General features: G+C 34.2%; 1 protein-coding gene across 4 annotated transcripts in view; it reads right to left on the bottom strand.

Annotated features, from left to right (window-relative positions):
• LOC100332354 (shisa family member 6) overlaps window positions 1-12478 on the bottom strand; it is a 214940-nt gene that overhangs the window by 110315 nt on the left and 92147 nt on the right. The window lies entirely within an intron of this gene.

Consider the following 12478-nt stretch of genomic DNA (forward strand, 5'->3'; position numbering starts at 1 on the left):
GTTTGACTTAATTTCAACTGAAACACTGAGACAGGGTGGGACAAATAGTAGCTCTTCCCCTTTTTAAAAACCTGCCAATAGTGTTTTGTGCTATCACAGCTCTGTCAGTGAGAGCGGTTGAACCCAAAGCGCATTAAATGAAAAGCAAAGTTTTGTAGCGCAATAGCTGATATTAATATCTAAAAACATGATTTTAAATTCACGGGACCTTCGAGAACGTACAGAAGAAAGAAGATGAACAGCTGAGCCCTACATATGAGCAGCAGGAGAAGATTCCTGTGTCCACAGACCGTGCTGAGAATCATTCAGACTGACGTCACCTTCACCACAGCTCAAATACAGTAGAGTTCAGGACAAGAGGACTGGAGATCTCCACCATGAGGAAGAGGACACTCTCACTGTCCAACACACTGCTTTTTGATGCTCAACAGAAGAAACAACACTTGTTTTTGACCTACAGGCAAAGCAAATTCTCCTTTTATGTTGTGCTCTCAAAGATGATCAAATTTAATCACAAGGGCTGTGCAAGAGATTTTTATTTTATTTTATTTTATATTTTATGTAGTTTTATTTTATTTGACATCTTATTTTCTATCTTTAATTTTACTAATTTATTTTATTTTACATTTTATTTTATATTTTATCTTTATTTATTTATTTTATTTGACATTTTATTTGATATTTTTAAATTTATTTATTTATTTATTTAATTTGACATTTTATGTGATATATTTAATTTTAGTAATTTAATTTATTTCATTTTATTTGATATTTTAAAATTTTATTTAATTTATTTATTTGATATTTTATTTTATATTTTTTGTATTTTTATTGTATTTGAAATTTAATTTGATATTTTTTTCTTTTCTTTTCTTTTCTTTTCTTTTCTTTTCTTTTCTTTTCTTTTCTTTTCTTTTCTTTTCTTTTCTTTTTTTCTTTTTTCTTTCCTTTTTTCTTTCCTTTTTTCTTTTCTTTTCTTTTCTTCTGAAAACACTATGCCAGTTTCTGTTCCTGTCATTATAGAGGCAGTTAAAAAAATTTGTCATTATTAACTCACCCTTTCCTTGTTCAAAACCTATGTACGTTTTTTTTCTTCTGTTGAACACAAAACAAGATATCTTAAAGAAACACAGTTCGTCGTTTTTGATCTGTGCTTTGCAGTGATATCATTTATTGTTAGTCAAACATCAAAAGCACAAGAAAATGAAATAATCACTCACTCTTCACTGAACATCACCAGTAACTTTAAATAAGTGATAAGTGACAATGGGTCCTTGAATTATCAGAAAACAATGAACACCTGAGGCACACAGATTATGATTTTCTAACAATTCAATGCACTGGAGTCAATTATTCCACTTATACTCTGGTTTCCAAAGCTGTTCAGACAGGGTATTTTAGACATTTGTCAGGTTTTTGTCCTCAAACTGCTCCAGTTTGTATTACTAGTTTCTCACCCATCTCATTCAAAGCCTTCTGTTGTGTTTTGATGTAATTTCTGACTGTTATAGCTATGAAATAACTCAAATCATTCGGTGTAGTGATATGGAGCTGTAATTTACCCAAAACCTGCCGGAACTACTTCTACTTACGTTTATATAAAAACAGCCGTGCACCTTATACTGTGCACACAATAGACGCGAGATGCACCAATAAATTGTGCTATTCCCACGTAAATAGAATCATGAACAGTTTGAGCATTATGGCCGGGGCTTACCCGTTGACCCTAGATTCATTTCTAAATGGCTAACATGGATTTTATTGACAGAATAGCTGTGCTTTATGTGCTTTCGGAAGGCTGAAAAACAGCGTAGATTCATTCAGCGTCATGTCTGAACGCACTAGATCGTTTCAGAGGTGCACCCAGCTCTGTGACTTCATCAACTCCTCCAGAAACTATACCTGGATGATGAAAGCTTTCAGTGGTGCTTCAGACTGAACCGAGCCCAGTTTGATGAACTGTTTTCTGGTGTCAGAGACAGGATTTCTCCACCCGACACCACCAACACCTACCAACGTAGGTGCTACGTTCTAATTTTGCCCATACTAGAGCAAGCTCCTGATTGGTTCAGATTTCAAGTTCAGATTTTCCAATTCCAGCGAATCATGCGAAAAGCTAAATTCGTGCTGCTTCATTCACACGAATCATGTCATTCGCGCTGCCTCATTCGTACAAATGGCACCGCAGGATGTCTATATTTACATCTTTACATTGACTTAACATGTAAATCATTCACACTTAATTCTTCCTCCACGTCTGGTGTGAATGCACCTTTAGAATGCTCATTAGCCAATCAAAATCTAGCATTAAACATCCCCACAGTATATTTAGAAATATTGCAATTTTACTTCATACTGTGAATACAATTGTGTGAGGAGATTTATTTACTTGCATTTCTGTATAGTAGGGTATTTCATTTAATGGTTTATTTTTTTTATTCTGTTGACTATTAATTCTGTCAAGCACCGAGGTCTGCAATGCCTTTGAAAAACTTTCCTTTTTTTTTTAACTTTCCTTTTCTGATTCCACACACACAATCACTAAAGCGGAGGAGATTTCAATCACAACATTACTCTCAATCCATTGAAATCCTCCGAGCTTCCTTCCTCAGTTCATTCGGGGTCTGTTTTCCCAGTTTGAGGAGCAGAAGTGAGCAGAGCTAAAACCTATTGTTATTCGTGACCATTCAGGTTGTGTGGAGGCACATTTGTTACTGTCAGACTGTGGGTTTGTGAGCAACCTAATACCTTTCAGGTTGCTGCCTTTTGGAGATAAACTGAAAGTACAATAAAATAAATCAAAAGAAAATAAAACTACATCTAACAAGTACAAATAGATATAAAAATTTATATATATATATATATATATATATATATATATATATATATATATATATATATATATATATATATGTATATATATATATATATATATATATATATATATATATATATATATATATATATATATATATATATATATATATATTGTGTCTCAAAAAATCCAAGGAAATTAATTCTGTGGGAATTTTGTCAAAATACATCCAACTGTAATTATATTTCTTAATTAGATGGCAAATAGATTATATGATATGTATATGCTTTCCACCTCACCTGATTTATATCACTGCATTTCCTTGTTAAACATTGGTAACCAAAATATTGACAGAATGCTTCAGTTTTATTACCTGCAAACTACATGAGCAAACACAGAAATAAAGCAAAGATTACATATCAGAGTCATTAATAGCAAGACTCCTATGCAATCTGTCGGACAGTGCAGCGTAGTGCATTCCGGGCTCAGTACCATGTCTTAAACAGTGGTCATATTTTCATCTATATAGGCAGTGTGTGGACGACCACTCCCTGTCACATGACATACTGATCTAGTGCAATCAATTTTCCCCAACAAGTAATTCAATCCACCTTTTGTACAATTTTAGTCAGAAATTCACAAAGAACACATGAAGCACTGTAGACTTTCAGTTTTCGTAAACCTTTGATCAAACTCGAAAACAACTCGCACTCGTAGCAGTGCAGTGTGGCTGTATATTGGCACTGGTGGGAGGCGTGAGTTGACTCGAGGCTGCAGGCCGAGTGCCTTAGTGTGCAAATATACAGCCATATCGCACTGTTGCAAGTGTGATATTGTGTTTATACAACAGTTTGACGTCATAATCATGTGTATAAGAAAAGAAAATCCCACACAGAGAGTCTCAAAAATCCTTTTGTATGAGGAACTACTTTCTTCCGCCATTCATTCGCATCTGCAGCTGACGTTCAGAACAGCAAAAAACCATTGCTACTTCACAAACGTCACTTTAGAGCTAGTATTTGAATGATAATGTAATGTCTAAAAGTGATGACAAAAAGTGGTTTGCCACAAATACCATTTTAAGATTATAAGGCTGAACAGCATGAAATGCCATCAGTCTACAGAGTTTTCCCAGTATTTCTCTATTGCAATCGCGAAATCACAATAATTATATTGTGATTATATTATATTATTATATAATTGAACATACAATTTTATCAGCGTAGTTAGAAATTTAGCTGTTTTTCCTCCTGTAAGGGCTTATTATGTCCATTATGGCATATCTTCCATAAACTTCAGCCGTTTGCATTTCTCACAGTCACAGAAGCTCCCTGTGAACTTAACTAGGTGCAGCTGTAAAGTGCGAGAGCGTTGCCTCATGTGCAGGTCCCTCTATTGGAAATAACGAACTTGCCTTAAGCAGGTTACACACCAGAACCGCCACTCGGCGACGCGCAGTGCAGTGCATTTTAAAATTCTAAACATAGGTTTCTATCAGGATACACACAACGGCGCCGCAAGTCAGCGGCTGTCAGCAGTGCCCAGCCAAGACTCAGGACACTGTTCATACTACTAATCTGCCATAGAGTGCCATCTGAAAAGTTTAATTTTAAATAACATGCGAATGTGTGCGTCTGGTGTGACATGTCAGGCCTCTGAGCGGCGCATTCGTTGTGTGACGCCCTTTAGTTATAGCCTCAGTCAAAATGAATCCAGTGTGTATGGTTATTAGTCTCAGTGTACAAGCTTTGAACTTTAAACTAGCATACAGTTGGATGTAAAACTATACAAAGACACGAATGATTTTGTACTCTCTGCTTGGTCTGTGTCCGAGTCGTACATGTACGGCTGAATGCTGGTCCTCTCACTCATGTTGCTTCTCTCTGTCTTCTTGTCTGTTGCCACACATAAAGTAGGGAAGCTCTTGGCCCTGGCCCCTTGTTAAGTCGAGCAGGAAGTCGAAACAAATTGTCATGTGAAGCAACACACCCATAAAACAACCACCTTTGTACAAGCCCCCAAAATCACACTTTTAAATGCATTATAATAAAGAAATCTGAACTGTGTGTTGAACTGAACCTAAACTGGCACACTCAGAAGAACCATACCATTAACATTAAATCTTAAAAAAGGGGTAAACTAGAAGCTTTATAAACTAATATTTTAGTCACCGAACATCATAATATAATAGATTTATAAGATAATACATTTAAACTCATGCAAAATGATGGGGAGAAAATTCTACCTACAAAAAAAAAAAAAAAAAAAAGTTTGTTTGTCTTCATTTGTAGTTATTATTATTTTTTTAAAATAATTAAATATTTTTCCTTAACATTAATTTGGGTAACTAATTTTTGGATTATGTTTTTTTCTCAAATCTTTGCAGTTTTTAACAACAAAATAATTAAATGAAATGAAATAAAATCTATATTTATTAATAAATTAAATAAATGCGTAACACGTTATAGTAAGTTACAAGTCTCACTAATAACTTGCTTTTTACCTGCCTATTATTAAGATAATGGAAACCTATTAGTACTTATAAAACACATATTCTGTAAGTTCTTATTCTACATCACTAGACCTAAACCTACCCAATACCTAAAACTAATAACTATTAATAAGCAGCAAATTAGTAGTTTATTGAGCTAAAAGTCTCAGTTTTACCTTAGAATATAGTGACAAAAGTCAAGGCATTTTAAATTATTAATTGATCTTTTTGGTATTGAATTAATAGGTTTTCTGCAGATCATCCAATATCACTTCATCATAACCTGTATGATTATTTATTTTCAAGACATAAAGCGATAAAAAAGCTGATGAACAGTTGAAATAGATATAATATAATAGTTCAGTTTACTAAGACTAACATGAGCAACACTAATGAGGATTCTTTCCTTAACAAATACTAATAATTGCGCAAGCTTCTCATTTACACGCTGAAATGTTTGATATTAAGCGTTGGTTGCGGTTTTCAAATGAACTCTACTGATCTGATCAGATTTCTGAAAGTGTTCTGATGAGCGAGACTCTCGAAATGCTTTCGCTCAGCCAACTTTCTCTTTTAAAAGTTCACTTTAGTGCTCTTCATCAGAAAAGCTGGCTTCATGAATAATTCAGGCCTTTATTAATGAGCTTATGGAGCATAGTAAAGTAATGCAGCTCTTGAATGATGCGCTGCTCTTCTATATAAATGTGTGTGTGTGTGTTTGCCAGCGCTCCGAATTCATCATCAACCCAATGACCTGAGTGACTTTCAAACTAAACATCCTCTATATACAAATACCAGCTTATTTATCAAAACTTTCAGAAAAAATACAAAATAAATGAAGAGTTCCCTGCATGATATTAACCTTTAGTTTTAACTTGACGACAGGTTTTGTGAAATCGCACACAAAAAAGAAAGAATAAGTTGACTTTAAAGTGCGCTTGACATCAACTTTGACTATGTTTATTTAGCTAGTAAACATTGAAAGTCTTTTGGTGAAAAATTAATTTGTGTAAGTTTATTCACTGAAAACAAATAGTTTGTTTTGGTAATCTTTATCCTTTTGACTGCCCCTCAACCAAACGGTTGACCATGTTTTTACTGTTTTTAAATAATGGCTTACACACACAGCATTGATGGTTTACAAAAAAATAAAAAATAAATAATAAAATAAATAAAATAAAATAAAACATAATCCTGTTGCACTACTACACTTGATTAAGGTTTTAAGATTTTTAGCTTGTTTAAAAAAAACTAATTTTGAGTTATTATTTCTAATATGTTTTACTATATATTTACTGCAACTCTCTACTAGCGGGGCTTCAGGCTAACTCTATCAAGCCTCTTCAACTGCTCCAGAACGCAGCAGCATGAGTGGTCTTTAATGAACCTAAAAGAGCACATGTCACTCTGCTGCTCATCTGTTTGCACTGGCTGCCAGTTGCTGCTCAAATTCAAAGCTCTGATGTTTGCTTACAAATTAACTTCTGGCTTTGCTCCTTCTTATCTGCTCTCACTTTTGCAGATCTATGTGCCCTCCAGAAACTTGCGTTCTGTGAATGAACGTCGCCTCGTGGTTCATCCCAAAGAGGGAAGAAATCACTTTCCCGAACTCTCACGTTCAATCTGCCCAGTTGGTGGGATGAACTCCCTAACTGCATCAGAACGGCAGAGTCACTCGCTGTTTTCAAGAATTGACTAAAAACTCAACTATTTAGTCTCCACTTCACTTCCTAATCTGCAATTGCCTCTCTGGATATACCACTAACTGTACTCAAAAAAAATAAAAAATTACAAATGCTTTCCTTTTTAGACTTTACAGACCTGAAACTTGCCTAAAGCACTTATTTATTGTTGCTCTTATAGTTGTGTAAGTTGCTTCCTTGTGCTCATTTGTAAGTCGCTTTGGATAAAAGCGTCTGCTAAATAACTAAATGTAAATGTAAATATAATTTAATATAAGTCATATTAAAAACATTATCATACCAAATGTACATTTCATGTGGTGTTTATAAAGTCTTAAACTATATGTTACAGATCTGTATTTGAATTAATTAATTATCCTTTAGCCTAGTGCCTTTATTCATCATGGATGGCCACAGCGAATGAACCGTCAACTTATCCAGCATATGTTTTACACAGCGGATGCCCAGTACTGGGAAACATCCATACATACTCATTCACACACGCACACACTCATACACTATGGCTAGTTTAGTTCATCCAATTGAATTCACCTATAGCGCATGTCTTTGGCGGTAGGGGATTACAGGTAGGGGAAACCGGAGCACCTGGAGGAAACCCACGCCAACAGGGAGAGAACATCCAAACTCCACACAGAAACACCAACTGGCCCAGCCGTAACTCAAATCAGCAACTTTCCTGCTGTGAGGCGACAGTGCTAACCACTAAGACATTGTGTCACCCTCTGCATTAACATTTACATTTCAATCAACTTATAAACAGATTTTTTGTCCATTTCAGTTTTACTACCTGGAGTTATATCTGAATATTTTGTTAAATCTAAATTTCATGTTTAATTCAAGGTTTTAATTGCCATTCTTAAATATATATATATTTTTAAAAAATCAGTTTTAAAGGATAAAAGGCCCTCTTAAGCAAAATCCCTTAAATAAAGGGTTTAAAAAGAGTTTTGTGGCAACAGAGTGTGAATATAACCAGCTTCCAGTGGGTAAAATTAATTATTATTTTTTAAAATTAATAACTTTTTATAATCGCACTTGATTAAAACAGTCTGCTGAAACACTTTGATTGGTGTTCTCCCTTTGTACGTGTCATCAGAGAGGGAAAGCTCCGCCCATTAGTGACCATCTCTCCCTCATTAGCATAAACAGCCCTGAGTGAGAAGCAGCCGTCTGCCATTTGAGTGTTCACCTGCTGAAGATAATGTCAGCGACTAAGAGGATTATAAATGTGGAGTTTTAGGATTTACAAACGAACACTGGAGTCTCCATAGACTGACGCATTTTGAGATTTTCACGTTTTCAGTTTTTCACAGAGATAACATTAGTCTCGTTTTGAATCTGCCACTATGCCGAGACACTGGAATTTGTAGCTTCCTCTATTTAAAAGTGCACATCTCATTTGAAATTAAAGTGACAGTCACCAAAACAGTACAATTAGTACTAAAGCCTAAAAGGGTCAATTACAAAGATTTATAAAACATTCCTTGTGTGGTATTTTCAGCTGAAACTTCACATACACACTCTAGGGACATCAGAGACTTATTTTAAATCTTGTAAAAAGGAGCATTATAGGTCCCCTTTAAAGTAAACCCTGCAGCTCATTTGTTCAGTGCTAGTGAGCAGCATCTGCATTGATCTCTCTCTAGATAAAGCTTCTGTATGCCAGATGACATCGGTGAATTTTGATGGCAGGCTGCATTAGTTTCTGCTCATCCTTGCGGCCCATAATGCAACATGTGATCAGAAATCTGCCAGCAGTGGCCGAGCATGCACTGATCCGCACACACACATGCATGCATACAAACGAAAGAGTGATCTGGCGTCTGATATAACAGAGCCCTTTCACTGAGTAAACAGCGGCTCACTGCTGAATAATGCATTCAAGAGGAGGACAGACACACACACAAACTAACACAATCTTTAATACACACACAAAAGGCACAGATTGAACATCAGTTATTTTACTGAGCTTATATTGAAAATAATGTAGTCAATACAAAGATACTAAATGGTGACAGAGACGACATAAGTCCTTAGGGAGAAAAACTCAGTGTAAGTGTAAGTTTCAAACTACAGCTGAACAAATCATTATAAAACAGGTAAGTGACATTATGAGTTGATCTCTCTCTTTTGTATGTTGTAGTGCTGTATATATACCATAGTAATCTGCTAGTGTTTGCTTTGCTTTGGCTTTTTCGGGTTCAATTATTTTGATCTCCCAATTGCAACAGAGAAATACTGGGAAAACTCTGTAGACTGATGGCATTTCATGCCGTTCAGCTTTATAATCTTAGAATATGAGCAAAATCACCTGTTTTATCATCACTTTACGACAATACGCTAGAGAATCATTCAAACACTAGCTCTAAAGTGACGTTTGTGAAGTAGCAACAATCTCTGCTGCTCTGACCATCAGCTGCAGATGTGCAGATGTGAATGAACCTTTGAAGAAAGTAGTTCCTCGTGCAAAAGGGTTTTGAGACTCTCTGTGTTTGATTTTCTTTTTATACACACAATTATGATGTCAAACTGTTGTATAATCACAATATCACACGAGTAGCCTGCAATCTCAAGCCAAAGCATACCTCCCAGTGCTGATATACAGACACATTGCACTGCTACGAGAATATATAAACATACATATAAATCAGTTACTATAAATCAGTTATAAAATAAAATAAAATAAAACAAAATAAAATAAAATAAAATAATAAAATAAAATAAAATAAAATAAAATAAAATAAAATAAATATGAAATGAAACCTTATATATATATGTGTATATAAATGTGCTGAAAAAATCATCTCTGTAAAACAGCACTCTGGAAATATTGGCCTTTTTTTTGTAAAAGTCTTCAACTATGTTACAAATTTTAATTTAATTAATTAAATGATTAATTAATTAATTAATTAATCAAAATAATCACAATTTAATTGCACAAAAATTGGCTCATTTAACATTACAAAATAATTTTATTTAAATAAAAAAAACTATTATTAAGGGAAAAAAAACCATCAATAGACCCAACAATTCAGAATCAGTATCAGAATCGGTTTCTAGGCCAAGTGTGCTCACACACACAAGGAATCTGTTTTGGCTACAAAAGCTTCCAGTGTACATAAAGTGACAAGTGACAACATGAAAATAAATATGAAAAAAAGACGATAAACATTAAGATGCAGATACACAAATAAAACCTGGATGTTGAATTGTATATACAGTTTTGTTTTACATTTACAAGTTATAAGGTGCTATGTACAAGTGTGTTTGAGAAAGCATTGCACATGTTTATTGCACAGTAGGGGAATAATTTACTGTTCATGAGGTAGATGGCCCAAGGAAAGTAGCAGATATATAATATAAATGCACAATATTAACCACAAACTATCGAAGATACATTAAGAAACGGATGAATCTTGAATTTTTCATGCAATAATAATCAAACATTTTACTATAAAGAGTATCATTACACTAAATTACGTTTCACCTGGCATGTCCAACAATCAAAATGTCTAATTATTATTCTCAGTAAATAAAAAAGTTAACACTTTAGTTTAAGTGACAATTCACACTGTTTACCACTGGCTTATTACCTGCCTATTATTGAGTTTGTAAGGACTCATAAAGTATAATCTTATTTTACATCCCTGGTCCAAAACCAAAAACTACTACCTTACTAATGATTAATAAGCAGCTAATTAATAGTTTAATGAGCTAAAAGCTTAGTTTATGCTTGGTTATAGCATGAATTGTACATTGAAATAAAGTATGAACAAAAAATTATATAAACAAATCAACATAACATTCTAACATATAAAAATATATGTACAAATTAAATACAAATACATAGATTTGAGTGCATGATGGGAAGGAAAGAACAAAAGTACTAACGAGTGATAAGTAAAGTAAGTCAGTCAAGACACATACTGCTGATATTAATACTGTTTACACTAATTCTTTATTAATTATAATATTCACATACTGTTTATAATAATAAGCAGCTAATTAGTAGTTTATTGAGCTAAAATATTAGTTAATGTTTATTTAATAGCATGAACTGTACATTAAAATGAAGTGTGATGCCAAAAACATTTAGCAAACAGATCAACATGAAATTTTAACATATAGAAAATGAAACCCACAAAACAGTTAGATTTATTTCTGATATCTGAAAACCCCTTTTTGTGTTTGACCCATAATCTAAATGAAAAGAAATCTTCATATTATTATAATCTTAGTTAATGCTTGGTTAATAGAGTGAATTAGAGTGAAAAATAAAATCCAACAAAAGTTATGTTTATTTTTGATACTTGAAAACCCCTTTGACCCATAATCCAAATGGAAGGAAATCTTCATATTCAATCAAAATACATAAACCTGAGCACATGCAGGGAAGGAAAGAGCAAAAGTACTAAAAGGAGATAAGAAAAGTATGTTGGTAAAGACACATACTGTTAAAGCAATTTGCACCCCGCATATAAACCCCCTGCGCATCTGAGCGAGTCCAGCAGGGGGCGCTTTATCTGCATCCTGCACGTCCCAGCGGCCCTGGTGCAGTAATGAGGACACAGGCCACAGAAACCTGCTGTCCTCTGGACGTCATTTCAGACCATAGTCCCTCTGCGGTCATTAAACAGGTCATCTTCTGCGGGGAGCTTTCTCAAGTGTCCACCGCTCATTTTCCAATCTGACCGCTTCACTCACGGCCTTCTGACCTGATGCTAACAAAGCAAAGCCTTAAAACAGACGACAGGGAATAACACAGTCGGCTTTCTTACCAGTGTGTGCCAATTCTTGATGGTTTTCTAGTCAGCTGAGATTCCTTGACATGTCTTTTTGTGATACCAACCAAAAAAAAAAGGGAAACTACAACACTGGACTGCACAAATCGGCATTTTATTTAAATCTTGATTTTATTTATATGAAGATTTCCTTCCATTTGCATTATGGGTAAAAGGTGAAAAAACGTTTTTAAGTATGAAAAATAAACCTAGCTTTTATTGGGCTTTACGTTTTTAGTTTTGTAACGACATGCTGGCGTAATTAGTTACAAAGTAACTAGTAACTGTAATTAGATTACTTTTTCAGATTACTTTAGGGCAATTTACTTACAGGTACTTATAATGTACTTGCCTTAAATACTGTGCATAAATTCAACAGTTCTGTGTAAATCAGAGAAGCAGAGTAATATAGTAACTAGTTACTGTAATTTGATTACATTTTAAATTAAAGTTACGTTTAATGTACCTGCCAGTGAAGATTGCTGATTTTGAAAGAAAACAGACCTTAATTGCGCAGATTTTGTAACTGCATACAGTTCACCGGAAGTGCTTGACCCAGGTTACTGACAAATTAATAGTTCTTTAGCACGCTTTTGCATATTTTCAGAGAACCAGAGAACATGGTGTAATTAGTTACAATGTAACTACTAAAATTAAATCTTTTTTTTCGCTGAAAAGGTAAAGTAAG

The sequence above is a fragment of the Danio rerio genome, chromosome 3 (genome assembly GCF_049306965.1).
Source record: "Danio rerio strain Tuebingen ecotype United States chromosome 3, GRCz12tu, whole genome shotgun sequence".
In the NCBI taxonomy this organism is placed as follows: Eukaryota; Metazoa; Chordata; class Actinopteri; order Cypriniformes; family Danionidae; genus Danio; species Danio rerio.